At 36.0% G+C, this 26,138-nt stretch overlaps 1 protein-coding gene across 2 annotated transcripts in view; it reads left to right on the forward strand.

The window, feature by feature from the left end:
• The window catches only part of NKAIN2 (sodium/potassium transporting ATPase interacting 2), a 1,030,851-nt gene that overhangs the window by 372,923 nt on the left and 631,790 nt on the right, over positions 1–26,138 (forward strand). The window lies entirely within an intron of this gene.

Below are 26,138 nucleotides of genomic sequence, written 5' to 3' on the forward strand. Positions count from 1 at the left end.
ACAAAGCAGAGTTTGGCTGTATCTTTGATTCCTTATCCTGTACCACATGAGCAGGATTTCTTCTTCTACACATGCCTTTGGAATTGCCTCATATACACTCAAAGCTTTCCATTTAAGCAATTTAGTGAGAATCGCATTAATTCAAACCATAGCTGATTTTACAACTAAAGTAGAATATGATTGGGGATTATCTGAAGTCTCCTCTAAAACTCTCCCAGTTTAAATTGATGATAATCTACTCCTGAATAATGAAATATTTCAAATTATCTAATTGCATGATATAAAATGCATATACAATTGTATTAAGAATAATGATAGAATCAGAATTTCTCTTGCTCTTATAAAAGTACCATGACTAGTCTTTAGATATGAATTCAAAATGATTGGGTTGATTCTTAATATTTCATAACACTAGTCTGTTCTACACATTCATTTTGGCGTATATTACTTTTAGTACAAGGTGGGGAGTTTTATTGGAAATGTTTCTGTCTTCCAGTCTCTAACAACTTTCAGCTTATATTCTAATTTCAGTAATGAACTGAGATGCCTGTTCCTACCTCAAAAACTTCCCTTTCACAAAGACTCAATTTCATCAAAGATTGAGACTTAAAGAAGCAACAAGAAAGTGCCTACAAAATGCCAAGCTGATTCTTTGCATAATATTACTAGGCCCTTTGAAGAAACTGTAGAGTAAAAAAGGGGTGGTGGTGTTGTTACATCTTGCTAAAGCAGCTCCAAATCCAATTATTTCTACAATTATACTTAAAAACTAAATTTGATGCTGACTTTATGATAGCTATATCAAATATTGTTTTGTCTTGTTTTCTCTTGAAAGTAAGGAGAAATTGAAATAATTTGAATATCCCTCTTCTTTATTATATAATCATCCTCCTTTTTGAAAGTTTTTTCAGATTTGTGCAATAGAGTAGAGCAAGATTGATACTTAGTGGATGGTTCTTGTTCCTCGTTTCTTCAAACTTCTCAGAGTAATGTTTTGATGATTGATAATTTTGATAATTGATTTCTAAGCTGATAGGTATTTTGAAAAATTAAGGATTAAACTTCTCATGCTGAAGGATACTGTTTATATTCATTTATAGAATTCAATAGGGATTTTGTTTATCTGGCCATTTTGAGGCAAGAGGGATATTATGTTGAAGTATTCATTTCTTATTTTAAAATCTGATATCATTGCAGTCAATATTCTGTATTAAACAGGGAAATTGTGAGGTTTATAGAATTTAAAGAAACATTGTATATGAGAAAGGTGATACATACAGTAAATAATAAAATGAAACTCACCTAAGAGAACTCCCACCAAACAGCAGTAGTTAGAATTCAAAATTCATGGAATGTCACAGAATCCTGAATTTGGAAGAAAATTCGTAAGTTGTCCATTCAAACTTCACACTAAAAGCACCTTTCAACTTTACCTGTTAATCATTCTAAACCAAACTTTCTCAAGTGTCTCCTTAAATAAAAGGCACACTTTTGGATTTAGGGAAAACAAAGATAAAAAGGTCACAATCTCTACCGTGCAGATTGCCTAACTCCGATGAAAAAAACTCATAATTTTAGTAATTTAGCACAATGAAAGCTTATTTCTTGTTAAATCGATGCAGGGGTAGTACTCAGTTCTACAGAGTTGTTCTGGGATTCAGCCTCCTTACCCTATCCAACTCCGCCCTTTTCTAATTCCTAGCACTCCTATTCATTCAACTAGGGAATGGTCAAAGAGAGTGAGGGCAGGGTTGCATCAAGAGATTATTAAGGGTCAGGCCTAAAAGCAAGCACCACTTCTGCCCATATTTGATTGGCCAGAATGTAGTCATATGACCAAACCAACTAATGAAAGAAAAGCAGGGAAATGTAGGCAACCTTGGTGTCCAGGAGGAAGGAAAAATTAGTTTGGTGACACTTTGGTCAGTCTCTTCGAAAAGGCCTTTGCAGTTGACTTAAATCTCTGAAAGATTTTCCCTTTACCTCCTTTTTGACCACTTAAATGTTACCACTTTAGTAAAAGCCATCTATATGTGAATTTGAAATTATCTGAGGATTTCAATAAAAATTTTAATTCACAGAACAATTCTTCTTTTACTTTGTGAATACCCGTATCTACCTTATTAAAATAAGGCAATTTTCAGTTGTAATAATAAACAGAAAGTGTGTTTTTAAGCACCATTGTAACTTGGGTTATTAAAAGGTGAGTGCTGAATGTTATTAACACTATTGATTTTCTTTGCACTTTACTTCTATTAAGAAGCAGGAATCGTGTGGCTCTCATTGCATAGACAGCTGTGAAGTGCTTGTAGAAACTTGCAGTTCACCCTGAGTGACAGATCTACACTCACACAGACTACATACTAGGCTGTACATCTGTATGAAGGCATTACTATTTGCAGGGAAAAAAAGAACAATATTATGCTTCAGGCCAGGACAGTCAAATAGCTGAAGTCAATATTAAGATAGTTAAGATAATATTTCAGCAAAGATTTGCCTACTTCACTTGGCATAAATTTAAATAGTCAAACTTCCTAATCATTTAAAAGTTAAAACGAGAGCTTAAAATTTATGATATGAATTCCACATAATATCTACACTGCCTCTGCCTGTACCTAATGGAAAAAATGAAAATTGCTTATATGTTAAGATCTGATTGGTTTACAAATTTCAATGACTACCCAAGATACGTATCTTGTTTTTATATCATTATTTTTATACGATGGAAAGTTACTAATATAATTTTCCCTATATGCCAACCTTTTACTCTTTCCCTTCTGTTTACAGGATGAACTCCAAAGTATTTAGTTTATCAATTCAGATTTTTTTTAATGTAGCCTCATTGGGTTTTCAACATTATTTTCCAATCTACAGTCTGCTAAATAAACTTGTTGCTCTACAAAAACTGTTTTCTCCAAAGTTTGTGCATGTACATCTCTCTCTTGCCCTTTTTTCTCTTTCCTCCTCACTCTTTTGTATTGTAGTCTGCTTTTTACATTTTTTTAAGTACTGACACTACTGTTTCATGCTGCCTCTCACGAATAATTCTCTAGTTTATGCAAATGTACCCCAGAGATATTGTAGGTTAGGTTCCAGACTATTACAATAAAGGGGATATTGCAATAAAGTGAGTCACACAAATCTTTTGGTTTCCCAGTACATATAAAGGTTATATTTACACTATACTGTAGTCTATTAATTATGCAATAGCATTATGTCTAAAAAAGTGGATACTTTAATTTACAGTACTTTATTGTAAAAAAGATGCCGACAGAGACACAAAGTGAGTACATGCTATTGGGAAAATGACTGTAATAAGCTTGTTGAATTCATGGTTACTACAGACCTTCAATTTGTAAAAAAAACAAAAAAAACAAACAACAACAACAACAACAAAAAAAAAACCATTATCTATGAAGTATGATTTTAAAAAGTATGCCTTAGTTTGGTTCCAGGACTAGCTAGTCTCTAATAACTAGCTCTACTGGTTATATTGTGAATTCTTTGGGATTTTCTATATATAAGATCATGTCTTCTAATATAAGAGAGTGTTTTACTTCACCTTTCCAAATTGCTTTTTCTTGCCCAATTGCTTTGGCTAAAACTTCCAGTATAATGTTGAATAACAGTGGTGAAAATAGATATCCATTATGTTCCTAATCTTAGGGGATAAACGTAATATTTATAAATTGCATTTTTAACTGAAGCATTTTTTCTTCCTTATTCTAGATTTACAAAAAGTAAATAGTAGATTTATAGAAGGCAAGGATAAACATACAGATTCCTGACATGTTAATATGTAATTTAACAGCAAAACAATATGTCTGCACTGCTAGATATGATAGAAGAAAAATGATATAGCATTATTAATTTAACTGGAATCCTTTTGATTATTGGTGAGGTTGAATATCTTTTATGTTTCTTATATGTATTCTTTACTAAACATCTCAAACATTTGCCAATTTTTATTTTCATGTTTGTCTTTTAATATGCAAGTTTTTTATTGACTATTAACTTTTATCTGTCTTATGTCTTTGCAAAAGTCTTTCCTGATATAGCTTATCTTTTGGGTTTAAAAAATGCCTTTCCATATAGTTTTAAACTTCTGTGACATAATTTTTTTTATCTTTCATTTTATTCTTTCAGACTACATGTCCTACTTTGAAAGTCCCATGTAGATATAATAAAAAATGAGTAATATTAGGTTAATCTACCAAATATTTTTTTGAAAATTTGGCAAACCCTTGAAATCCAAAATGCAAAAGTATTTTATATCAATTACCAGTTTCAAGTTAGGAGTCACATTTATATAAAAAACAATTTTTGATACTTGGAGAAAATAAAAAAGTATTCAATATGAGTAGTCCAAAGAATTGGGAATTTTATTTCACATGCACAGTTTAGATATCACTTTAAAAGGGGAAAACAGAGACTTGTGTATGACATAGACAATTCTGACTTTGGAGGATGGCAGCTTCTTACTCAGCATGATTTGTTTTAAACTTCTGGTATAATCCTGTGACATTTCTGTAAATGACTACCAGTGGAATCCTTTTTTGTGGCCCAGGTATTGACTTTCAGAACCCTTCATTAAAACATAGTTATGGCATCAGCCTATTACCAGGCCATAACATTATTGCAGTTATCTTGGGAAAATAGGAAATACAAAAAACTTAATCCTTATTCAGAAATCTCTGCATAGCTGATATGGTTGTCTTTTACATACATTGTTATGGTTGAAAGTTTTTTCCCCCCAAGATCTGTATGTTGAAATCCTAACCTCCAAGGAACTGGGGCCATTTGGGAAGTGATTAGGTCATAAAGGAGGAAGCTCTCAAAATTAGATTAATTCCTTTATAAAAGAGGCCCAACGGAATTTATGTTCATCCATTTTACCATGTGAAGATGCAGCAAGAAGGAGCCATGTAAGAAACAGGAAGAAGGGGGCTTCAATAGACTCCAAATTTTCCGGTACTTTTATCTTACACTTTCCAGCCTCCAGAACCGTTGAGAAATACATTTCTGTTGTTTATCAGCACTCCCTCCACCCCAGTTTCTAGTATTTTGTTACAGCAGCCAAATGGATTTAGACGTATATTAACATTATTATTATTATTATTATTATTATCATCATCATCATTATTAAGACGGAGTCTTGCTCTGTCACCCAGCCTGGAGTGCAGTGGCACAATCCCGGCCTACTACAATCTCTGCCTCCTGGGTTCACACCGTTCTCCTGCCTCAGCCTCCCGAGTAGCTGGGACTACAGGCGCCCGCCACCACACCCAGCTAATTTTTTGTATTTTTAGTAGAGATGGGGTTTCACCGTGTTAGCCAGGATGGTCTTGATCTCCTGACCTCGTGATCCACCTGCCTCAGCCTCTCAAAGTGCTGGGATTACAGGCATGAGTCACCACGCCAGCTGACATACATTAACTTTTTAATGATCACATCATCCTAATTAGGCTATGCAGATAATATTAAATAGCCACATGTGATGCATGAGGAAACTAAGGATAATGTGGTTTAAATAACTTTCTCAAGGTGACAGAGCTATTCTTTTAGAAAGTCAGTATTCATACCTGGGCATGTTTGCTCTAGGCTCTATGCTTTCCACTTGATTGTCCAGTTTTGATTCAGGAAATACTCTGAGCACAATGTGCTCAAAAAAGAAGAGATTCAACTCTGATTAGAATAGAAACAGTGAATTCAGACTTTGAAAGAGTATAAAATCAAGACCTCTAAATGTGTTCCAGATATGGTATCATCCTTAATGAGAGAATGTGTATTTGTTTCAGATGTTGGTCATGGAGTACAGTGAATTTGGTAATTATTGACCCAACACAGGTGCTGTACACTACAGGTACTACAACTTGATTAAAATTAGCAAAGACCTTAACATTGTTAACTTGCAAATATAAAGATAATCAAGGAATTTGAAATCAGTAAGAGGAATTAAGATACTAACCTGTAGGGATATATATATTTCCTACCAAATTATTAGATCTTAGTGGAAAATTTATTAGCTCTAAGTTCTCCTCAGTGAAGACCTATGGCTCACAGAGCTGGAGGCATCAGAAGGTGATTGGGGAAGAGTTTTTCAGTACAGGCTTTGCAGACCTTTATTGTCTCATTTAACACTAGACATGTTCTTCAGCTATTCTATATGTAAGTAGTGAGGGATCTGCAATCAGAAAGAAGTGATCTCAAATGCAATGACTTTGCACAAGTCTGTTAATGTCTTAAAGTGTTATATAGCACCTGTTTCATGTTGTAGCATCAAATAATGTAAACAATTGATAGAAATGTAAAGCTCTATGCATTTCTAATTACTTTGTTAATTAAAGTTTAAATCAAGAACCAGAGAAGTTACAAAATTACAGTTGAGAGGAAAGGGAGGGGAGAGGAAGCAGAAAGGAAGTGAGCAGACAGCAGAGGGACCGCTGGGAGAGCAGTAGGCACTCAAGGCGCATCTGCTCCATTTCACCCATTACCCATGGGTAGGCACTGGATATTGGGTCTTTTATCCACAGAATTACTTTCTGAGGGGAATTGTAACTGTGACTGTTATGTTGGTTTCTTTTCCTGTGAAGCAATGTGCAAACATCAAAGAAGCTTTCTATTAGAATCAAAGTACTCCTTGATTGCAAACCTTCTTAAATAATGGATGACACTTGAAGATGTTGGTTGTCATTTTTAATAATTAACTATGTCTAATTTTGGCAGTAACTGAAGTTTTATTTTCTGTCAGAACTTGACAGATTACTTGATTTAGAGGAGCAAGAGATTTAGATATTGCATAGTACTGAGAGCCACAGATTCTGAATAAATTTCCCACTCTCTGTGTGACATTTTATTTTCAGGTGAATTTTTCTCCTTTCATGGGTAAATAGATTATAGGTAGATAGGTAGGCATGTAGGCAAATAGATATCTACTGTGTGTGTGTATGTATCCAGATAGATAGATAGATAGAGCTAAGATACAGATATAAATACCTAATTGTATTCTCATGCTGCCAATAAAGACTTACCTGAGACTGGGTAATTTAACAAGGAAAGAGGTTTACTATCCTTACAATTCCACATGGCTGGGAAGACTCACAATCATGGTGGAAGGCAAAGGAGGAGCAAAGTCATATCTTACATAGCAGCAGGCAAGAGAGTGTGCTGAGACTTATTCACTACCATGAGAACAGCATGGGAAAAAACCCACCCCTATGATTCAATTACCTCCCACCAGGTCCCTCCCATGACACCTGAGAATTATGGGAGCTACAATTCAAGATGAGGTTTGGGTGGGGACATAGCCAAACCATATCATTCCACCCCTGGCCCCTCCCAAATCTCATGTCCTCACATTTCAAAATCAATCATACCTTCCCAGCAGTCCCCAAAGTCTTAACTAGTTTCAGCATTAAATCAGAAGTCAACAGTCCAAAGTCTCATCGACCTATGAGCCTGTAAAATCAAAAGAAAGTTAGTTACTTCCAAGAGGTGGGCTCCCATGGCCTTTGAAAGCACTGCCCCTGTGGCTTCACTGGTACAGCCTCCCTCCTGGCTGCTTTTATGGACTGATGTTGAATGCTTGTGGCTTTTCCAGGTGCATGGTACAAACAGTTGGTGGATCTACCATTGTGGGGTTTGGAGGATGGTGGCCCTCTTCTCACAGCTCCACTAGGCAGTGTCTCAGTGGGGACTCTGTGTGGGGGCTTTGACCCTGCCGTTCCCTTCCACACTGCCGTAGCAGAAGTTCTCCATGAAGGTTCTGCCCCTGCAGCACACCTCAGCCTGTACATCCAGGCATTTCTTTACATCCTCTGAAATCTAGGCAGAGATTCCCAAACCTCAGTTCTTGATTTCTGTGTACCTGCAGGCTCAACATCGTATGGAATCTGCCAAGGTTTGGGGCTTGCATCCTCTGAAACCATGGCCCGAGCTGCACCTTGGGGCCTTTTTAGCAATGGCTGTGGTGCAGGGCGCCAAGTCCCAAGACTGCATAAAGCAGGAAGGCCCTGAGTGTGGCCCAGGAAGCCATCTTTTTTCCTCCTAGGGCTCTGGGCCTGTAATGGGAGGGGATTCCATGAAGACCTATGACATGCCTTGGAGACATTTTCCTTATTGTCTTGGTGATTAACATTTGGCCCCTCACTACTTTTGCAAATTTCTAGGCTGGCTTAAATATCTCCTCAGAAAATGGGTTTTCCTTTGTTACCACATCATCAGGCTGCAAATTTTCTGAACTTTTATGTTCTGCTTCCCTTTTAAACATAAGTTCCAATTCCAAACCATATCTCTGTGAATAAATGAAACGGAATGCTTGTAACAGAATGAAAGTCACCTCTTGAATGCTTTGCTGCTTATAAATTTCTTCTGCCAGAGATACCCTAAATCATCTCTCTCAAGTTCAAAGTCCCACAAATCTCTAGGATGTGGGCAAAATGTTGCCAGTCTTTTTACTAAAACATAGAAAGTGTGACCTTTGCTCCAGCTCCCAACAAGTTTCTCATCTCCTTCTGAGACCACCTCAGCCTGGACTTTATTGTCCATATCACTATCAGCATTTTGGTCAAAGCTATTCAACAAGTTTCCAGGAACCTCCAAACTTTCCCACATCTTTCTATCTTCTTCTGAGCCCTTTAGACTGTTCCAGCCTCTTCCTGTTAACCAGTTCCAAAGTCACTTCCACATTTTCAGGTATTTTTAGAGCAGCACCGCACCCTTCCAGTACCAATTTACTGTATTAATCTGTTCTCTAATAAAGACATACCTGAGAGTGGGTAATTTATAAAGGAAAGAGGTTTAATTGTCTGACAGTTTCACATGGCTAGGAAGACCTCACAATCATGGTGGAAGGCAAAGGAGAAGCAAAGGCATGTCTTACATGGCAGCAGGCAAGAGAGCATGTGCAGGGGAACTCCCCTTTATAAAACCATCATATCTCATGAGACTCATTCACTATCATGAGAAAAACCTGTTCCCATGATTCAGTTACCTCCCACTGGGTCCCTCCCACAACATGTGGGAATTATGGGAGCTACAACTCAAGATGAGATTTTGTAGGGATATAGCCAAACCATATCACTAATTAAGCATTATAATAATGAATTGCTTGATAATTACAAATATTTTTAAAAACAGGTCATTATGAATAATCCATAATTGTTACTATATTGTACCATAGACAAAGAGTTTGTCTTATTCAACTCTGTATTCTTTGAAATTATTAGTAAAATATTTTAAACACAGCAAAATAATTTGTTGTATTGGATTGATTTTTTTAATGCTGTTATCCAAGTGACTTAATGAAATTAAATTTTACTTATATTTTTATTTGGGAAATTTCAATTCAGTACCAGGTAGTTTTATTTGAAAAGCAGCCAATAAACTACCCTGAACTTTTTAAGAGTATACCTGTCTATACCCATATATTAATGTTTGACTTGAAACTAATACACCTGATTGAGAAAATACTTAAGGTGCCAAATGGTAAGTGTATTTTATTTAGTAAACATTGATATTGGGCATCCATGCCAGGTATTGTTGTAACTTAAAATATTGGGAAAATGTAGATCAGACAAATACATATAGGCAAATACATACATATAGACAAATACATACAGACTTCCAGATGGGAAGTCTGAAAATATGTCCTATGTTCCTATTGTTTTCAAACTATAGTTATTAGTAGATTTTGTGCCATGTATTAAAACTAGCCCTGAAGCCTAAGTATACTGAAATCAAAATGTTACATATGTGAAAGACGTATTTGTGTGAGATGAAGAATTAATTATTATTTTATTTTAGTGCTAGGCTACTTATCCAGGAGTTTTGTCTACTTTTAAAAAATGTAATTTGAGAATTATGGCTGTTTATGGATGTGTGAAAGTAGGAATATTCATATTGCATTGGGGTTAAGCAATCAGAGATCCTGTTTTTGGAGGTCTCAATATAAAATAGGCTGAATATAATAGTTGAAGGAGAAAATAAAGATATCGGAAATTGCTGTTATAAGCAAGGCATAAATTTAGAAATAAATAGGCATTACACATGCATACAAATAATGTTGGTTGTTACTAATTTAGTGCTTGTCTATTTTGTTTATATTACATTTCTATTACTAATAAAAGTATAGCAATGTAAATTATAATTTATGTTGAACAAGTTTCAAAATCATGATCAGTCTGTGAGTAAAGTATTAGAGTCTAGTCTCTGTATTGAGCATGTTAATTACATTTGAAAACTTAATCCTTGAGTATATGTTTCATACATGACATAGCCTCATTATTTTCTCAAGATACATGTTTTTATTTAGTAATAGTGGATAATCAGTAATTTTCATGTTAATGTTTATTGGAATATTTTTCTAAAAGAGAAAAAAACACTCTTTTCTTCGGTAACTATTATTGATGTAACATCCTTTGATAGTTTTCAAGGGTACATTTTATATCCCTCCTAATTAACTGAAATGCTGGGTTTCATCTAGGAAATCTCATGCCCTGCAAGTTTTCTCATATAACTATAAAATATCAGAATGTGGTAGATTTTTTATCTGCTGATTTCATGAATCTCATTAGAAAATACTGTTACTTTTTTGAGATTGAAATTTTACACTGCTACCTTTGTTACAGAAGATGATTTTTAAAAATGCATTTTTGATTATCATTTAGAACTACAGAAATAGTGATGAATAGAGACATCTGCCAGCACACATACAGATTGATAATGACTTTATTTGTACTTTGGCCTAATATGTATCCTGACAGATCATCAAAACAAGAAAAGAAAGAGCTCAGCAGACAGTAAGAAATGGCCAGATGCTCACAGAATGATGAAAAGTCATTGTCTCTTATCTTTTAATGTTCAAATTATGCAAAGAAGACACTTTTATTATAAATTTTAAAAGGAATCTAACTTATCAAACTTAACTGCTACTTCAGGGATATGCCAAACATTCTGGTCTCAAAATGTTTGGTTCTCTTCATCTTCTGTGTTCATCTTCTCCTTTTCACTATCAGCCTTTCTGCAAACTAGATGTTATCTCTACCTGGGAACCTTGAAGATCTCAAGGGCTCCCAAACCATTTTGTAACTGTTTCCCTACATTTCCCTTAGTCTTAAAAGCCTTTCTAATACATTCATTATTTCTGGACACCTCTTTATGTTTTTGTCTGTCTGACTCCTTCTCGCAACAAAATGTAATGTTTGTGTCATTCTGGGCCTCCTAAGTCATTTGGCACTGTACAGTTCCTTAATATCTTGGTGAAGATACAGCTGGTATCTTAGTACAGCACTAAGTATCCCTCACTATCTGTACTCTCTGACTGCCCTCCCAGGGAGCAGAGAGAAGTTATAAAATTAGGCTAATGGATTCACTATAAAAGCACTGATTTTCATAATTGATTGATTTAATTCTGGGGGAAGAAACAACTTGTACAGGTCTGTGTTTTAACTTTCAAGACTAAAGAGATGTTCCCCTAATTTTGAAAAACACCCAAGATCAACAAAATATCTTATTTAGTCCCAGAATCAAAGGGAATGGACAAACCTAAACCAAATCTTTGTTAAATACAGACTTACATAATCATCTTGCATTTTTTTTCCAGCAACTGTTAACCATGGGTTCTAATGAATGGAACAGTAGACTAGTGACAAGAGAATTAATCAGTAGAAAATTGAATTAATTATCACACAACGTACATCTATTTCTATCATTGGTTGGAAGAACAAATGGAAACATTTTCTTCATATTAAAATTTATGACTTACTAATTTTCCTACCTTGAAATACATCATTTACTCTCTGTTTATTTTTATTAGCTTCCAATATAATGATTTAAATGTAAAACATATCTATGTTAGTACTATTTCTAGACACTTTGGCTCTAGACAATGAAAGTCATAACAATGCTACTATAGTTAATGTCTTCAACTTGAACTCTTTCATATTATGAAACTCTCAGATATATCATTATCGTACAGTTTTGTGCAAGTAACTTAATTTCATTATAACTGTATTAAAAACAAAATATTTTCAATTTTCACCTAATGCAGTTTAAGATTATGAGTTCTGATTCTTTGGTGAATTCTACAAATTAGAGATGTCACAGAAGTACTGTGTGTAAGCTACAAAGCCCTAGGGACTTAAACAGAAAACCGTCTCCCACCAAACCATAGAAATAAATTCTGATACAAAGAATTTCTTGTATGCAGAAAGAAAGATGAACTTATATAATGAACAGTGAAAGATTGTGTCTAGTGTCTTTCTCTTTCTATACTAATTGCTGTTCTAACGAATCAAAATGTCTAATATGTATGATTATTTAATAAGAACAATTCCTTTGAAGTTATTTCAGAAAATTGAAGAAAGTAGAAGTCCTCTCCCTTCAAATACTTCATGAAATAGCATTTTGTGTGTACAAATATACTTTTTATTTATTCACAATAAGTGAAAGCTCTTAATGATAGCCCAGTTTTGCAGCTTCTTCTTTTTATGGTTAAACTCATCTTTTTGTTTATTGAGTCTCCTTTTTGGAATTAGGTTATGGGAGTTCTTAGAATGACAGTTTTAGATATGATACAGAAATAATACCAACATGAAATAATTTAGGGGAAGCATATGGAAATGGAAATGACTAACATCTCCCCTTTGATTATAATTTTGTTAGAAGACAAAATAAATCTTAGTATATTATAATATAAAGAATTTGCTTGTTACCCAAAAGAGGAACAGTAGCAGCTCAGAAAAAAAACAAAAACAAAAAAACAAAACAAACAAACAAACAAAAACTGGGGGCTCCTACCTGTATTTCCAGTACTTTGGGAGGCCAAGTTAGAAGGATTACTTGAGGCTAGGAGTTAGAGACCAGCCTAGGCAACATAGTAAGACCCTGTCTCTACAAAAAATAAAAAAAAAAATATGAAGAAAGAAAAAAAAAAATAGCAGGGCATGGTGGTGTGTGCCAGTAGTCCTAGCTACTAGGGAGGCTAAGGTGGGAGGATTACTTGAACACAAGAGTTCCAGGTGCAATGAGCTGTAATTATGTAACTACACTCCAGCCTGAGCAACAGAGTGAGCCCTGTCTTTAAGAGGAGAAAATTGGAAAGTATTCCACGGTGAACCTTGAGAGAGTATCAGGAGAAACAATGAAGGAGGGTGAGGGAACTGTGAGGTAGCTTATGACCCTAAAGCAAATTGGATGAAATTAAGAAGGTTTATGACAGTCCTTGCCAATCAAATGAAGCATTTAAAAGTATGCACCTGTGTCTGGGAAATCTATCAGATACCAATATATGTGTTTTCTACCCTAACCAATATTACTGCTTTCAACTTACTATGCCAAAAACTTTGTTTAGTGTTAAATTAATATGCCTGCTGTGGAAAATGTCCATGTATTCATTTTGAATTAGCTAAAAAGTACAAGGAGAATTTAAAAAATGTTTACCTTTCTGTGAAAACAATATAAAATATATAAGCATAGAGTCACCAAGTCCGTTGCTATGCATTTCAGAATTGTTCTGTTAAATATTTCATTATTGGTGCTGATTTTTATTATCCTTCGCTAAAAACAAAGAATTTTTTCTAACAAGAAAAGTACTGATGATTTTTTTTTGTAATCGTTACTCAACCTGAGCTCTGTATTTGCTGGTGGCATAATACTTTTTTAGATCTGTGTGTGGGATTTATCTATTCTATACCTTTCCATATAACTTTGTTACAACAGAGATGACTATAAAAATTTTAAGGATTTATTTTTTTATTTTATTTTTTCTCGGTTCAATGGAGGAGTCTTTAATACTTGTCTTAACGTAGTCCTAGCTTTACCTGATGCTATGATAATGCACACTAACCTGATATGGATGGATTAGCGATGACTTCATAGCCTAACCTACCTTGGCATTTTATTTGACTTTGTGCCTACTAGTCATTCAAAGACAATTCAGAAAAACCAACATGATTTGAAAACGTATTCTTTTTATTCTGACTCTCACATGTCATGCTATTTTAAATTTTTGGATAGGTAAAATCATTATGTCACATCATTAGGGGTTTTCTTCATTCTATAGCTCTTTTGTTTATTGCAGCCATTCATAGTCAAAATGGGTAGACAGGGCAGTTTAGAATAAGACCAAAAACATATTTTTTGGTCTTATCCTAAAGTATGGGACCTACTCCAGGCATATTGAAGCAGAATTTCTGAAGGCAGGGCACAAGAAACTGCATTTTTAACACAATTTTCAACTGAAGTTTGATGACTTTTTGATAAACATACTTAGTTTCATTTCAAACCACTTAGTTAAAATTCTCTGTATACCTTTCCATTGACTGCCTCTCATCCTTTTTAATGACATAGTACATGCATCGGAAGTCGCTAATGTCCACACAACTCTCTATTTTCAAGTTCGGTTTTCCTCTGCCCATACCATCTTTTTCCTCTTGACCCTCCTAAGTACTTTTACTAAGCTGTTTTGAATTCTTCCTCTATCAAGGACTATCCACACATCCTTAACTATTTTCTAGATTGTTTTAGTCATTTCCTCTTCTTAACCAAGATGTTATTCTATAAGAATGATGCTGTTTGATCTGAAACACTCTCAAAATGAAATTGTATATTTTTCCCTGTCCATTGTGTCATGGAACAAATAGATGGTCATTGCTTTCCTTGTCTTCCCACCATAGATTCAATAACCTTATTATTCCACGTTACTTGAAGTAACATACAAATAATACATAAGCTTTTCAGAAGATAAAAATGCCCCATAGTTCTACAGCTCAGGAGAACAAATTTTAAACCCAACGATTCTACACTTTGACTGAATTTGGTCCTATAGCATCATATCATGGTTCGATCAGAGAAGTAAATTCAGTAGGAAATATATATTAAGAGATTGGTTGCAAAGAATTGGCTCATCTGATTATGGGGACTAGCTGGGCAAGTTAGAAATCTATAGGGCAGGCTATCAGAAGGGGCAAACTTGAACTCTCAGCCACTGGCTGAAGCTTCTATTCATTGGGAAATTTTCTTAAAGAGGTGTCAGCCTTGCCTTTCAATTGATTAAATTAAGCTCATCCAGATTATGTAAAATAATCTCTTTCACTCAAAGTTAACTGCTTATGGACTTTAATCACATCTATAAAATACCTTCATTGTAACACTTCACTTAGTGTTTGATTGAATAACTGGCCTAGCCAAGTTAATATGTCAAAAAGATCATCACATGCAAATTATTTCATGTGAATTTGTATGTATTTGATGTAGTTCTTTCTGTATTGGTACTTGTAGAAAATTGTTTCCTAAACAGTCGTTTTTATGCTTTGAGATATCCACTAAAGTTAATCCTTTTTCTGAGATCTGTTCCCCTAGAGAATTCTATAAATCTCTGATATGCTATTGAGCCTATTAGTAAATAGTTTGATAGAATTTATAGCTGTTTCAGCCTTTTAATGGCTCTCTCGAAGTCATCAAAATCCATACCTAAATGCCATGTTCAATATAATTAAATATTTAATAGTTAAAGAAAATCTCTTAAGCTTTATTCGGATTCCTCCCATAACAACTTGATTAAGGGAAACATAGCTGTTTACAAAGAGTTCTGAGCAAATTTGAAAAATAATCATCTCTGAAGAATTTATAATAATTTGGAGAAACATTTTAGACATCAAATTTTCTAATACATAGTTGATTTAAATGACAGCCACATCATCATTTTTGTTCCCAACTGAAATCATGCACACCTAGAAATTTTTTTGCATTAAGGAGCTCACATGAAGGAAAAAAAAAAAAAAAAGTATTTCTTGCTATCAGAAATAACCAAACAACAAACCATGAGATTATTCAGATGAATATAATAAATCACTAATACATGTGACATGATTTTGGTGTGAAAAATAAGAATGGCTTTTACAGGGATTGAGCTCTTAACCAGCACAATTTAAAATATTAAAAAAGAAACCCGTAGAAATGAAACCCTATATTGGACTAAGATTCTATTAGATGTTTAGTATTACAAAAACAACTGCTAACTGTGTGATGTGGTTATTCACGTTAAAAAAAAAAATGCAGGCCGGGCACGGTGGCTCACCCCTATAATCCCAGCACATTGGGAGGCCGAGGCAGGCGGATCACGAAGTCAGGAGTCCGAGACCAATCCTGCTAACATGGAGAAACCCCGTCTCTACTAAAAATACAAAAAATTAGACTGGTGTGGTGGCACACACCTGTAGTGCCAGCTACTCAGGGGGCTGAGGCAGGAGAATCACTTGAACCCGGGAGGCGGAGATTGCAGTGAGCCAAGATCGTGCCATTGAACTCCAGCCTGGGTGACAGAGTGAGACTCCGCCTCAAAAAAAAAAAAAAAAAAAAAAAAAAACTGTAAAACACTTGGTACAAAAATGTCCTGGGACAAATTAATAATGGCACAATGCCAGAAACAAGCACGTCTTTCCTCCTTGGTGGTAATTACTGCCTTTTAACATGTTGCACACACGGAGGGAAGAAAGCTCTTCATCATTGTTCTGCCGACTCAGAACACAGAAAAACAGAATGTCAGGAACACAATGAGCCTTCATTTTATAGACACTTGGTACTTTGATGTCTGTATTATCTTTTGGAAATTATTCCTTTTACTGAAAACAATGAAGATTGGAGGGCAGAGTTCCTAAAAGCAGCAATTATGTGAAGTGTTTTAACTACTGCCTCCTTGTTCCAAAACTACCTGCACATGGCCACAAACACATGAAAGTGAATCTTTGGTAGCCAAACTAAACAATTCAGACCTTGGCCCATAGACTTAGGGTTACATCTATGGTGGCCCTGTCTTCCCAGAGGCCACCTCTAATGTTAGGTTGGATTTGCCAGACCCACTTATTCTTTCCAAACCTTGGTTTATTTACTTGAGGAGTTGGTTTAATTATTAGATATTACAGGGTTATCCTGAGGCTCAAATGAGGTAAAGCACTTTGTAAATTATAAAGCATAGTGCAAATGTTAGCAATTACCTTAAATGATTTTAACCATTCAAACGAAAAGTGAGGAGTTCCAACTTTGGCATCATGTAGACAAACCATTTGAATGATTGACTCAATTTCTCAGTCTTCTGGAGACTTATTATCATGTAGCTATTTAGAACATGCTGGAATTTTTGTCAGATAGTAACTAGTCTGGCAGGTCCTTTTATGAAGACATTTGTTGGAAGGATATGTTCTTTTTCAGTGGCTCCATAATTGGCATTTAAAAATTTTCTCTTGCATTAAATATCTTTAGTAGTGCAATGTTTTGTTGGAGTTGCAAATTCTTAATAAGCATATACCCAGATTGTTAATAAGCATATACGATAGTAAGTGATTCAGTGTAAAATTCAGAAAATATCCATCTTCTAAGATGACAGGGTGTTAGACAAGGAAAATTACATGTAAGATTAAGACATTAACAGAGAGTTCATTTCTGCCACCTACTATGCTGCCAACTCCACCCCACTCTTTGTTAGATAATATGCGGTCTATTTTTTAGGTTCTTTTAAAAATAGACTCTATTTTTTTAGAGCAGTTTTAGGTTCGTAGCAAAAATTGAGAAGACAGAACAGAAATTTCCCATATGTTCTTTTCCCCTCTCTATAACATCCTCCCCCACCACCAACATTCTACAACAGAGTGGTACATCTACTACAATTGATGAGCTGACTTTGATGCATCATCACTCAAAGTCCGTGGTTTATGTGAGGTTCACTCTTGGTGTTGTACGTTCTATTGACTTTGATAAATGTAAAATAACATGTAACCAACATTACAGTATCATACAAAATAGTAATACTGCCCTGAGTGAATCAGCTTGTTGATTTACAAAAATGTTTGTGGAATTTCTAACTGGAATTTCACAAAATATATATATCCAAATTTAATCTTCCATTTCATGACTATGGTACAAATCTTATTTATTTATGTCTTTTAAATGTTTCTATCAGTAATGTTTTATAGTTTCTGTGTACGGGTCTTGCATATTTTTTTCTGTTTTTAAATGTATTCATAATTATGGTTTTGCTGCTATGATAAATGATATTTATTAATTTAAGTTTAAATGTTTATATTCCCAGTTTATAGAAATATAACCATTTTTCCATATTAGCCACATATTCTGAAACCTTGTAATTTTATTAATTCTACTTATTATGCTTTTAGTCCTTAGGCTTTACAGAGATGATCAGGACACCTCACAATAGTGAGTTGCATGTCTTCCTTTCCAATATTTATGCTTTTTGCCCATTTGCCTTACTATGCTGGCAGCTAGGGCTTCCACTACAATGTAAATAGATATAATGAGAACAGACATCTGTGTCTGGATTCCCAGAAATGCAGTCATTCTTTTATCATTAAGTATAAGGTTAGCCCTTGGTTTTCCAGATGGCTTTACAAAGTTGGAGTATGTCCTACCTACTCATTCCTAGTTCAATGAGAATTTGTTCATGCATGGTTTTGAATTTTATTAAACGTTTCTTCAGTATCTATCAAGATGATCATGTTACTTTCCATTTTATAATCCTTCATTTTATCTTAGTTTTCAAATTTATTGGCCTAAAGTTGTTGGTAACATCATCTTACCCTTTTCATATCTGTAAGATCTGAAGTGGTATTCCAAACTTTCTTCTGATATGGTAATTTTTGTTTTTACTTTTTTCTTAATTAGCCTTCTTAGGAGTTTATCAAATTTATTAATATTTCTGAAGACTCCACTTTTGCTTTGATTTTTTTCCTATGGTTTGCCTGTTTTCTATTTCATTTATTTCTGCTGTTGAATCATTTCTTTTTGTCCACTCACTTTGGGTTACATAGCTCTTCTTTACTTTTCTTCTTACAGTTTAAAATTAGGTCATTGCTTTAATTTTTTTCTCCTTTTCTGATATAGACATTTACAACCATAAAGGTCCCTGTAAGCACTATTTTCACAATATCCCAGTATTGTTCATATGTGTGTTTTTGTGATCATTTCATTTGAAAGAGTTTCTAATTTCTCATTGTGATTACTTCTTTGATTTATAGATTATTTAGTGGTATGTTGTTTACAAATAATATGATGTTTTTCCAAATACTTTACTGGTAGTGATTTCTAATTAAATTCTGTTTTGATCAAAGAACGTATTGTGTATGACATCAATCTTTAGAAGTGTATTGCTAATTATTTTATGACCAGGCATATGGTCTATCTTGGTGAATATTCTCTGTACACTTGAGAAGAATGTACATCCCACTGTTGTTATATGTAATGTTCAATAAAAGTTAATTAGGTCAAGGAAATCAAAGAGTTGTTTAGATCTAGTATATCCTTACTGATTTCTTTTTGTTGTTGTTTACATGTTCTGTCATGTTCTGAGAGGATTTTAATATCATCAATTGTGGTGGTGTCGATTTCTCTCATTAGTTCTATTCGTTTTAACTAATGCATTTTGAAGCTCTGTTATTGGGTGCACACACATTTAGAATTGTTATATCTTCTAGATTATGTTATGGCATACTTCAGGTGTTGCTTTTCTGGCTGGAAACCTGTGGCCAGTGGTGCCTTTGCCCGAGTTTTGCGAAGGCCCCTTGGTCCCATTTGGCCCGGCAAACAGGACTGGGTTCACACTACCAGCCTGGATCTCATGCCTGCCAAGGGCAAGCAGGGCAGCGAGGGGTGTGTGTATAAGCGAGCATATGGTCTGGCCACTGCACATAGCCAAGTATTCTGGCTGCAGCAGGGCAGGCAGCTCCAGGCGCCAACATGAGTGCTAGCTCCCTACAAGTCTGCAGCTGGACCAGGCATACCATAAGCAGCTTTCATGGCAGACACCAGGGAATGTGGTTGGGCCCAAAATCTTAGAGACACCAGGAACCGCAGAGCCCTAAGGAAGGTATCAAAGACGTGGTTCTGGGAGCTCCTATGTCTGACTCCCAGAAGGGCGGCAGCTCTTCTCTCCTTGTCACCCACAACACGGTGAGCAAGGGACGTGTTTCAGCCCTGTTTGTTTTAGCTGTTTTAGCCCTGCCATTCAGTAGGTCACAAGTTCTCGTCCTGTGACCAGGAAGAATGAGGTATGCAGAGAAGTGGAGGGTGCACAAGGAGAAGAGGAGTTTTGCTGAGGATAGAGCAGCACAGAGGAGACCCACAGCGGGTAGCTCCTTTCTGCAGCCAGAGTGTCCTGAGGAGTGTTCAGTTTCTAGCAGAGAGGAAACCTTAGAGTGGGTAGCTCCTCTCCACAGGCAAATTATTCCATTGAGTGTTCAGCTCCTAGCAGAAAGGAGACCCTGGAGTGAGTAGCTCTTCTCGCAGCTAGTTGTGCCATTGTCTGTTTAGCCCTCAGCAGAGAGAAGACACTGGAGCTGGTAGATACTCTGCAGACAAGTCGTCCCATTGTCTCTTAGTCTGAATGGGTCCGGGCCTTTTATGGGTTTCAGAGGCGAGGACGTGCACTCTGATTTTTCCATGGGTGGCCATGGGTGGGCCCAGAAAAAGCACCAGAAGATCCCACTCTGGTCAGCAAGACCAGCAGCCCAGCCCCCAAACTTCAGCCACTGCCCCCAACCCTGCTTGAACGTGCGGCTTCCACCCAAGAGCCAGTCTGCCTCCTGAAACTGTTCATGGTGCTCAGGCTGTTTGTGCCAAGGAGTGCCTGCAGCCAGCACTGAGCAGCCCTCAGCTCCCCCTTGGCCTCCCCTCTCAGCTCATCAGTGCCCAAAGTCTGGAGGGGGCCAAGGAGGCAGGGGGCTGGCACATCAGTGCTGCCCCAGGTCTGCCCATACCCAGCTGGGCTGTAACAGAGCCAAGGCTCAGTGCCAGCCTTGCTTCAATATCAGAGTGAGTACTGGGACTGGGGAGAGGCCGGGCAGCTGGAGAAAACACCTCCAAGCCTGTGGAGGAAAGGGGGCCTTCCTGGCCCCAAAGATGCAGAGATAGCTGGGTGGAAGGTGCAGAGATAGCTGGGTCTGCAGCCACAGCTGGGTCTGCAGCCACAGCTGGGTCGCTGCAGCTGTACCCAAAAGGGCAGGGCTGGTACTTGCCCCTGGCTCCTTCTGGCTCCCTGGAGTGTGGCACTGCCCCAGGCCTAGCTCCACCTGGGATCCCTTCTCTGCTCACCTATCTGTGCCCGACTGTGCTGCTCTCTCGCCAACAGGCGACTTGGCCTGGCTCCATCTCAATGCCTCCCAGAGCAGCGGGCTCCCTGGGGGTTCCCAGGCACAGGCTTCAGGGACTCTCCACCTCCTCTCGACGTTTTCCCCACAGCCGCAGCGGATGAGCTGCAGGTGGTGCGGGCCCTGGCCAACCCCACACAAAGGAACCCACAGCTCTTGGGGCTGGCCCCTAGGAGTCCCGGCTGCTCCTTCAGCTAGGTGCTTGGTGAGCTTCCAGGACATGGCAGGGAGCATGACTGAGGTCACAGCAGCGCTCAGGGTCTGGGAGCAGGTCCTGCCTGGCCGTACAAGGGCGGAGGTGGTACCATCGGCTTCCTCAGGTGGTACAATCGGCTTCCTCAGGGACATGGGGCACAGGGGACATGAGTTACGAGTCCCACCGCTACCACTGGTGCTCCCACGGCCGCTCCTGCCACCACTGCCCGCACCTCCCCACTGCAGCTGGTGTGATGTCAGCAGCTGCCCACACTGCCCACTGCTGCCATCAGTCTTCTAACATCCTTTGCCTTTATTTTACTTTAATTTAATATAGCCATACCATTTTCTTGTGTTTACCATTTTCATATTGTATGTTTTCTTTTTATCTTCCTTTCAACATGTCTGTTTCTGTTATTTAATAAGCATCTTTCTTTGAAAGCAGACATTCGTGTTTTTCTTTTATATCTGCTCTGGCAATATTTTTTAATTGAAGTGTTGATATATTTACATTTAATTAATGGAATTTGATTTAAATCTACCATCTTATTACTTGATTTTCATACATTCCTTCTGATTTTTTTTCTTCTCTTGCCTACTTTCTTCTTCTTTGGGGTTAATCAATCTTTATTCACATTTTATTTTATGAATTTTTTTATACTCTAGATCATAGATGGCTTAGGTATTTACTGAAATTTCCATAATACACGATGCTATGTCTTTTTATTTCTGCTTATACTATTACTAGATGAACTTACAAAATATAACTAAGAGGACTTCTAGTTTACTACACATAATGGAAGTGAAGAGAGACAATAAGAACTACTTTCAAATTGTTGGTAAGCTCTCATGCCATGGACTGGAATAGGGTGCACTGAAGGATAAAAGGCAAGAATTCTTGGATTTAATTTTGTACATGTTTAATTAGATGCCTGAAAGACATTGAGAAGAACATGTCAAGGGGCATCCTAGGTACCAGCTTTAAATAAAGAGGTGAAAGTTTAATATTATTTGTCTTATATTATTGGCATTTTTTTTTTTTTAGTTTTAAAGTATAAAGAATATAAAATGTAATTTTTTAAATTTTTTGTGTTCTATTCTGAAATAATGTTAAATATTATAAATTTAATTCTTAATTAATGTTAAATCATAATAAATGTGTTATACTTATTATAGTCCTTTGAGAAGCCCTTTTTATTGTCAAGGAAAATTTTGAAGATGAAATAGTCTCTACAAATAATGTGCTACATATTCCATGACCTTAGAGCAAATCAGTTCCACATTAGTTGTGAGATCTCATTAAAACTAGATCAATTTCCATAGAATGTATTTATTTTAAAAATTACTTTGTCAGGTTTAAACATAACAAGATTATTTTCTTAAAACTGGTTAACTCAATGAAGTGGATTCAAGTTTGGCTCTCTTCACAATAGGAAATAAATTCAGTGTTAGCTAACTTTCCCCTGCTGTTCAGTCTCTTCCCAGAAAACTACAGCTTTCTGCACACAGTTACTTGCTAGACATTTGGTTTAATAACTGCACATTCAAAAATACATTTTTGAAAGGAATGATGAAAACTTCTCATTTGTTTATGAGTAAACTGAATCCCAAAGGGTTGAGAGATTTGTCCAAAGGCAGTGAAGTCACTGATACAAGTGAGAAACTTGGATAAAGCACCATCTCCTCACCTTTCCTCATTTTTTATTTTTAATTTCATTTCAAAACAATTTCTCAATGGAAAAGTAAATCATTCCATGATCTCAAAAAGCTGTGATGAATCTATGAGCTATTGAGTTTATTAGTTAATTGCTCCTTTGTTAAATAACTTTAGATGACTATTATTTTGTTGTTGTTATTGTGTTTTTTAAATATTCATCTTCCATTTCCTTCAATCTCAACCATCATTTTGGCTACTATCCCAGTGTTGCCTCAAGTATGCCCTTTTCCTTTCTTTGAATTTACTGCTTCCAGTGTACTTGGGAAACACTGATATTAGCCTAATTTTCTCTAATATGTAAATTATAAAAAAAATTGTATTAAATGTTATAAATTTGTTTGTTCTTTAATTGAAGATATGCAAATATCTACCACTAAAAACAGTTATGGGTTTAAGAAAGACTATTACTTTCCAACAAACTAGTGATTATACCTCGTCTGATTTGAGATTCCAGTGTTATTATTTTCATATGTATTTTAAGTACTAGCTCATTCACATTCGTCATTAACTATTTAAGACAAAGAATGGTCTTGAAAAGTAAATTCTTATCCTGGTAAGTATAACTCAAAACGCAATACTTGTTTGTTTGGTCTATGTTCACAAAATATTAATGATTATATGACAATAACAAAGAACGTACATTGACTGCTTTCCAGGTGGCATGTACTGTGCTTATTCTTCACAATAACTGTAGACAAGAAGGGTTCCACTATATTCCCCATGTTGTATATTTGGAAGGTGATGTTTACAGAGATTTTAAAAACTGCCAAACTAAATCATATAGTAAATTATAGTCATCATTTGAACAGATTTGGTTTTACTTCTGAGCCTGAGACGTCAACTATCGTGTTGTAATGCCTATTAACACTGAAACAGGTTTCAATTTGGATATTTATATACCCAACCTTTGCATCTTGGATACACAATTTTATTATTTGCTTTGCACTAACACTCCTACACATTCAGTTTTTCATAATTTTAAATTAAAGATTTTCACAGTCCAACCGCACAATGAATTCAGTTTTACATTTTGATCTTAACCATATTTACAAATTTAACTGAAGAACAATCAGTGTCTAATATAAAACATAATGTATTTTATCATGGTGATTTTAATTTATTTTATAAAAGTTTATTCATGCTTGATTTATTAATAGGTTTTCATTTTCAAACTGAGCTAAAATTTGTAGATTTTCCCTAATAAAGATTAATAAGGCAGAACCTCATTGCCATGAGATATAGGCATGCACAAGAACATAATTAGGAATTCCTAGTTTCATCAAGTAAATGTATTAAGAAGGGTGTTGTCTATATCATCAGAGAAAGAAAAAATATTTACTAAATATGTAATAGTATGCTTATTGGTATCATAGTCTATGTTCTTTAAAATTTTCTTTATGTATATTTATATAGTTTTTCTTTAAATATATTTAAATTGTAGAAAATAATATTTTGAAATTATAATCTTTATCTGCTATTTCCATCTTTTATTTTAAAATACTGCATTTATTTTTATCTATGCTAAATTCATAAGTATTTTGTACCCAGTTCATAAATGTTACTATATTTCTTTCTAATCTTTCTTCTTTTTTTTTCTCTTCCTTCTATGGCCTCTCTTTTGCTCTGTTTTCCTCCCACTTTCCACCCCACCAGCCTTATACAGCTTTGTATTCTTTGACAGTCAATACAGTTTGTGTCCCCTTGGAGGAGCTCACTTCTCTTTGGAATTCAGGTTATTTAGTTGCATTATGACTACAACTTTCCAATTAATTCAAGAAAACTTACCATTTTGTAAATTATTTGGTCTATTTTCATTGTTTAGTTGGCTGGGACACTAATAGAAGCTTTCTGTACCCTAAGTAGAAGTGGAAATCCTGCTCTTCATATCATATTTGCTTTTAAAGTCAACTTTATTACATTGTTTTATACAGTAAAATTCACTCTTTTATGTGAACTATTTTATTCATTGGTACAATGAATACGGGAATATAAACATCGCTGCAGTCAAGATTTTTAAAATCTTACCATTGCCCCAGGAAAGTCCTTCATGCCCCTTGGTAATCAATCCCCTCTCTTAATACCCTGGAATACCGCTGATCACGTTTTCTGCCTCTGGGATTTTTCCTTTTTCAGAATACAACCTGTGTCCTGTGTCTGCCATTTTTTTTTTTTTTTTTTTTTTTTTTTTTTATGATTTGGTTGCATTAATGAGTGCTTCTTTCCTTTTTATTACCAATTGCATTCTATTAATTATATGGCTCCAGAAACTCAGTACCAACTGAGGTATTTACGTCTGAGAATGGCCAGCTTTCAAAATCTGCTAGGTCACTAGTTTGTGGGGATTGAGTGACTCTGATCAGAAATTGACTGGGTTTGGGATTTTTCATTGCTGTATGTACTGGTAGTACATTACAAGTTTAAATAACTCTAGATATGGGCTATCTTTGCCCATAACTCCAATAACTCTAGATATAGGGGCTATTTTTGCCATGTGCCATGCGAAGGCTAGGATGATGGAGAGTTTTCTTAGTATTAATCCTCTGGCCCCGCTTTTAGCCATTCCTATAGGTATGTGCCAAAGAGAGGAGAACTGTTACTGCTCATGTCCTTATCCAGCAGTAGGCTGCAGTTGTTTACTACTTCATGCTCATCCTGTGTTGTCGGGTTAGCAGTTGTCTGTTGTTTTGGCCCAGACACAGTTCTGGGAAAGCCTTGGACCCTGGACTCTGGGTGGAGAATTCTCAATGTGCCTTCCACTCTTCTGCTTGGCAGTCAAACTCTCTGCCTTGTATTTGTTGTAGATCTTGACCTTGAGTGAGAATTTCTGTTCTTCTCTATTGATAGGAAGCTTTGAGTGGGTATAGGATTACAGGTCCAAGAGTTTCCTACCTTTCTTCTAATCATAGTAACTTTCTGAGCTTTTTCCTTTTCTTTCCTTTCCTCAGCCGTGGTGTATCTTTACTGCTTCTCTCCTGTGGCTTAAGACCTTTTGCTTTGCATGAGAGAAGAGTCCAAGGAATTGTACAGCGTTGTACGTGTGTTCCCCACAGCTGCTCATTCCCTCCTGCCTG

The sequence above is a fragment of the Chlorocebus sabaeus genome, chromosome 13 (assembly GCF_047675955.1).
Source record: "Chlorocebus sabaeus isolate Y175 chromosome 13, mChlSab1.0.hap1, whole genome shotgun sequence".
In the NCBI taxonomy this organism is placed as follows: domain Eukaryota; kingdom Metazoa; phylum Chordata; class Mammalia; order Primates; family Cercopithecidae; genus Chlorocebus; species Chlorocebus sabaeus.